Source organism: Hordeum vulgare, chromosome 7H (assembly GCF_904849725.1).
Source record: "Hordeum vulgare subsp. vulgare chromosome 7H, MorexV3_pseudomolecules_assembly, whole genome shotgun sequence".
Classification (NCBI taxonomy): Eukaryota; Viridiplantae; Streptophyta; class Magnoliopsida; order Poales; family Poaceae; genus Hordeum; species Hordeum vulgare.
Genome location: NC_058524.1, coordinates 466,813,869 through 466,820,080, shown reverse-complemented (window position 1 = coordinate 466,820,080; position 6,212 = coordinate 466,813,869).

Below are 6,212 nucleotides of genomic sequence, written 5' to 3'. Positions count from 1 at the left end.
TCACGGGATCTCCGATCATATAGGTTGGGTTACTGCCATGGCAACTCATGTGGGTCTCATACCCATTTCCCTCGATGCACTATCTATCACAACACGTGATAGCCCTTTAGTAAAGGGATCTGCCAGATTCTTAGCCGTTTGGATGTAATCCAACGCTATCACTCCGGAGTTTCTCAAACGTCTGACAGACTTCAATCTCATTCTTATATGTTTGTTGGACTTCATATTGTCCTTTGAACTCTTCACTTTGACAACAACCGTCTGATTATTGCAGTTCATAAGGATAGCCGGAACCAGCTTCTCAACCACAGGTAAGTCCATCAAAAGATCTTGAAGAAATTCTGCTTCGACACCAGATGTGTCTAATGCTGTTAATTCTGCTTCCATTGTCGATCTTGTTAAGATCGTTTGCTTGCAAGACTTCCAGGAAATAGCACCACCCCCAAGAGTAAACATATACCCAGTAGTGGCCTTCATCTCATCAGCATCAGAGATCCAATTCGCATCACTATACCCTTCAAGTACCGATGGGTATCCCGTATAGTGAAGTCCGTGGTTGACAGTACCTTTAAAGTAGCGCATAATTCTTTCAACAACACGCCAATGAACATCGCCCGAGTTTGCAACAAACCGGCTAAGTTTGCTCACAGCAAACGCGATGTCAGGCCTCGTTGCGCTAGCTAGGTACATAAGCGAACCGATAATTTGAGAGAATCTCAATTGATCTATAGCTGTGCCTTTAAACTTTCGAATAAGCACACTAGGATAATATGGTGTTTGAGAAATTTTGCAGTCTCAATATCCAAAGCGACTCAAAATCTTCTCAACATAGTGGGATTGCAGAAGTGTAATCCCACCCTCATCATCTCTCAAAATCTTGATGTTCAAGATAACATCAGCCACCCCAAGGTCCTTCATCTCAAAGTTTTGAGACAAAAAATACTTAACCTCCTCAATTACTTTGAGGTTGGTTCCAAATATCAGTATGTCATCAACATACAAGCACAATATAACTCCTTCGCCCCCACCATGACGATAGTATACACATTTGCCAGCTTCATTAACAACGAAGCCAACAAATGTCAGAGTTGTATTAAACTTCTCATGCCATTGCTTAGGTGCTTGTCTGAGACCATATAAAGATTTCAGCAACTTACACACCTTTCCTTCCTCACCTTCTATCACAAAGCCATCTGGTTATTGCATATAGATTTCCTCATTTAGCTCTCCATTCAGGAAAGCCGTCTTAACATCCATTTGATGAACGAGAAGACCATGAGAGGCCGCCAATGAGAGTAGTACTCGAATGGTGGTCAGTCTAGCCACATGTGAGTAAGTATCAAAGAAATCTTCTTCTTCTTTCTAGGCATAGCCCTTGGCCACAAGCCTAGCCTTGTACTTTTCAATCGTACCATCGGGACTAAGCTTCTTTTTGAACACCCACTTGCATCCCAATGGTTTGCAACCATAGGGACGATCAGTGATTTACCATGTCCCGTTAGCCATGATGGAATCCATATCGCTACGGACCGCAACTTTCCAGTAATCAGCATCTGGAGAAGCATACGCTTCTGAAATAGAAGTGGGATTATCATCCATGAGGTATACGAAGAAATCATCACCAAAGGTCTTTGCAGTCCTTTGTCTCTTGCCCCTACCAAGGGTTTCCTCGTCATCCTCCTCGGGATTACCATCATGTGTTTGTTCATAATATTCCATAGGAATGGCAGGCTCGGGAGTTATCTCAGATTCCTGTCTAGAAGTGCTTTGCATATCTCTCATGGGAAATATATCCTCAAAGAATGTAGCATCCCTCGACTTCATTATTGTACCGACCTTCACATCAGGTACCTCAGATTTCACTACGAGAAATCTATAGCCTACGCTATTCTTAGCGTATCCCAAATTAACACAGTCCACAGTCTTTGGTCCAAGCTTACGCTTCTTGGGGATCGGTACATTGACTTTCGCCAAGCAGCCCCAAGTACGTAAGTACGAGAGCGTCATCCTTCTCTTCGACCACTCCTCATAAGGAGTGACTTCATTATCTTTTGTAGGAACCTTATTCAGGACATGACACACAGTCAATATAGCCTCCCCCCACCATGCCTTGGATAAACCCGATGTATCTAACATGGCGTTAACCAAATCAGTTAGAGTACGGTTTTTCCGCTCGGCAACCCCGTTTGACTGGGGTGAATAGGGAGGCGTCCTCTCATGAATAATGCCGTGTTCCGCACAAAAGGAATCAAACTCGTTTGAGAAGTACTCTCCACCACGGTCAGACCTGACTCGTTTAATTTTCTTTTCAAGTTGATTCTCAACTTCTGCCTTATAGATTTGAAAGTAGTGTAGAGCCTCATCTTTAGTATTTAACAGATACACATAGCAATATCTAGTGGAATCATCTATCAATGTCATGAAATATTTCTTTCCACCTTTAGTCAACACACCATTCATCTCACAAAGATCAGAATGTATGAGTTCTAATGGTGCCAAGTGTCTCTCCTCTGCAGCCTTGTGAGGCTTGCGAGGTTGCTTTGCTTGCACACACGAATGGCACTTAGAACCTTTGGCTAAAGTGAAAGTCGGGATTAAATTCAGTTTTGCTAGCCGCGACATAACACCGAAACTTATGTGACAAAGACATGAATGCCAAACTTCAGATTCATTAACACTCGAATGAATATTGTTCACGACTTTATTACAAAAATCTGCGAGGGAAAGGCGGAACAGACCTCCGCAGTCATAACCTTTTCCAAGAAAAAGTCCATATTTCGTAACTACTACTTTATTAGACTCGAATACCAACTTAAACCCTTCTCTACATAGAAGGGAACCACTAACGAGGTTCTTCTTGATGGCGGGGACATGCTGCACGTTCTTCAGCTGCACGATCCTTTCCGAAGTAAACTTCAGATCGACCGTGCCAACACCAAGAACAGAAGCACTCGCGCCATTCCCCATCAATACGGACCCGCGACCGGTGGCCTCATAAGAAGAGAACAATGATAAGTCAGCACACACATGAATATTTGCACCCGTGTCCACCCACCAATCGGTGGACCGACAAACTGAAAATACAGTAAGTAAATTACCGTACCCAGATGCACCACTTTCATTGTTGCCCACAATCATATTGGCAGACTTGGAGTCCTGCGCCGGCTTCTTGTACTTGTTTGGGCATTTGTTCGCCTAATGTTCCTCTGAACCACAAGTATAGCAACCATCTTCCTTCTTATTCTTCTTGAAGGGCTTCTTTCCCTTCTTCTTGAAGTCGGTATTCAGTTGGATAGAATTCTTTCCCTTGGGCTTGTGGGAATTGAAGTTCCTCTGATGTACCATATTGGCTGCAGAAGAGCTTTCCACCGCTTTTCCATTGGAGTCCTTTGCTCTCGAGTTCTGCTCAACACTCACATGGCCGATGATGTCCTCTACTGAGAACTCACGCCTCTGATGTTTCAGAGTGGTAGCAAAGTTCCTCGAGGAATTAGGGAGCTTAGCAATTATACAGCCCGCGACAAACTTGCCCGACAAATTGCACTTAAGAACCTCAAGTTCTTTAGCTATGCATATTATCTCATGAGCCTGTTCCAATACAGAACGGTTGTCAACCATCTTGTAATCGTGGAACTGCTCCATAACATACATCTCACTCCCAGCATCGGTGGCCCCGAATTTAGATTCGAGCGCCTCCTACAAGTCTTCGGCAACATGCATATGTAAGTATGCATCAACCAGCTTATCTTCGATCATGCTTATGACTGCTCCAAGGAATAGGACGGTGGCCTCCGCGAACATCTTCTCCTGTTCAGGAGAGTCCGTTCCCGTTGGAGTGACACCGGCTACCCAGAACACGTTCATAGCCGTGAGCCATAAGGTGGTTCTCGTTTGCCAACGGTTGAAATAAGTACGGGTAAACTTGTCCGGTTTCAGTGCAGCAGCAAAACCATTACTCAAAAAATTCCTACACACATTAGGTTTTTGGATTGTTGAATAAATAGGCAATTTTCCGAGTGTATTAATCCACGAGATAATAACTAGCATGGCATTGAGTAGACTAATGATGTACTGATCTTGAACTAACCTAGCACATACTACGCATATAGTTGATACATCTATGCAAGCAAGTAGTACTGCTAGGATAAATACGAACATGAGGATAAACGAGTCATACCCTCCAATAGGCCAGTTGGTCGTAGCAGCAGCGCTGGCGTTGGACGCGGCCGTAGCAACAGCATTCTCTGCCCTCTTCTTCTGAGCTTCAAGGGCGAGACGATCGACCTCGGATGGTGAAGACATGGCAATGACGAGGACGACGCGGATGTAGACGAAGCAGACGGACGGAGGCGAGCAGTCGCGTGATCGCTCCCCAAAAACCTAATCGCCCCTCTCCCGTGTACGCGGTAAATGGGACGGAGTCGCCGGCGGCAGCAGCAGCAAAGGGAACGAACGCGTGAGGCAGATGTGATCAGATTCTCGTGACGGCTAGGGTAGGCCTTAGCCTGCTTATAAAGGCGGCTAAGCGCGTAGGTATGAGCTCGGCTCATTCCCGCAACCTGCGTCGTGACGAGGCGTGGCGAGGCGGGCGGCGGAGGAGGAGTGCGCGAGAGCACCTTCTCTTCTGACTCTCCAATAGCATGTGGAAGAGAGACCCTTATAAAGGGGTCCAACTTCTCCTCCACTAGCGGGGTGGGACTAAACTTCCCACCACCTTGTCATGCCACCACCTACATGGGCCCTTGAAGATTTTTTCTGAAATTCTCTTATGGGCCTAAGGCCCATCACTAATTTCAACAAGCAGGTCTGTCCATTTACGAGTGGGAACAAAATCTGCAGGCAGACGAGCAAGCGAGATATAGCTCTCGCATGTTTGGAGAGTCCTCGTGTATGTTGCCCCTAGGCGTCAAGAAGTACATTCGTATAAATCGTGCATACACTCAACATTCATATAAACGTGCATACACTCATTATTATAAACACACACATACATTTTACACTTACGAACACCTTTGAGAGATTGAGTTAGCATATCATGTTGAGATTTACGAAGTTATCCTAGGCGCCTTGTCGTCGACGAAAACGTGTCCTCCCACTAAACGCGCATCACTGAAAATCCTGAAATAAATTCAGATGATGTGTGTTTTTATCTTTGGTTATTTAGTCGGTTTTCTTCCAAAACAAATGGCTGTTGTTTTTTAGGAGCTCAATATTTGAAAACTTTTAATTTTTTCAAATATATTTCAGAAATTTTTCACTATGTGTTTATATAAAAAAAGTTTGGTGTATATATGAAAATTTCACCATGTATTAAAAAATCTTCTATGTATACTAAAACATGTTCTGTATATATATAAAAAGTTCATCATGCATTAAAAAATCATCTAATGTGCATTAAGACAAGTTCATCATACAATTAAAAAGGTTTAACATTTGTGAAAAAAACTCAATGCAAATTACAAAAAATGTTCTTTGTATAAAAAAGTTTAATGTGTATTTCAAATATGGTCACTATATACTAAAAATAGTTCAGCGTGTATTAAAAACAAAAAAATAAGGAAAACAGATCCGGAAAAGGAGAAAAATCTAAAAGAATAACAAAAATGAAGAAAAAAAAGGAAGCAATAGACCCAAAAAAAACACATAGAAAAAATAAACAGAACAAAACCAACTTCTATTCACGAACGAACAAATACAAAGCTAGAACAGCAGGGGCAGGCGCCAAATTGGCCGACCCATTTTGCTTTCGGCTGCAGTGAAGCTGTGACTATATGATGCTCATGCGTGTTATACAGGACCCACCATTAAATACCAGTATCTCTACTCATAAACGAGGGGTATCATGTTTTTCTTGCCTCACCAGTTTATTTTCGTCTCACCTCCCACCACCTTCGCCATGTTAGTTTTTTATCCATCGGTTTATTTTTCTCTTCAATTTTTCTTCCAAACTAGCATTTTCTTAATGTACGGAAGGTTTCACATCTAACTTTCCTAACTTACCCAAATAACCGATCTTTCCCATCAATTGAAATTTCTAAATAACGAATTTTAATGAAACAAATAACGATTAAAAAACAAATAATGAATCATAAGGAAATTAACATGTAAATTATGATGTACCAAATACCATAGAAACTAATAATAGATTTTAAGGAAACTACTAGATGTTTTTACCCCTTCTCTAAAAGGACTTGGGCGATTCTTTCCAACTT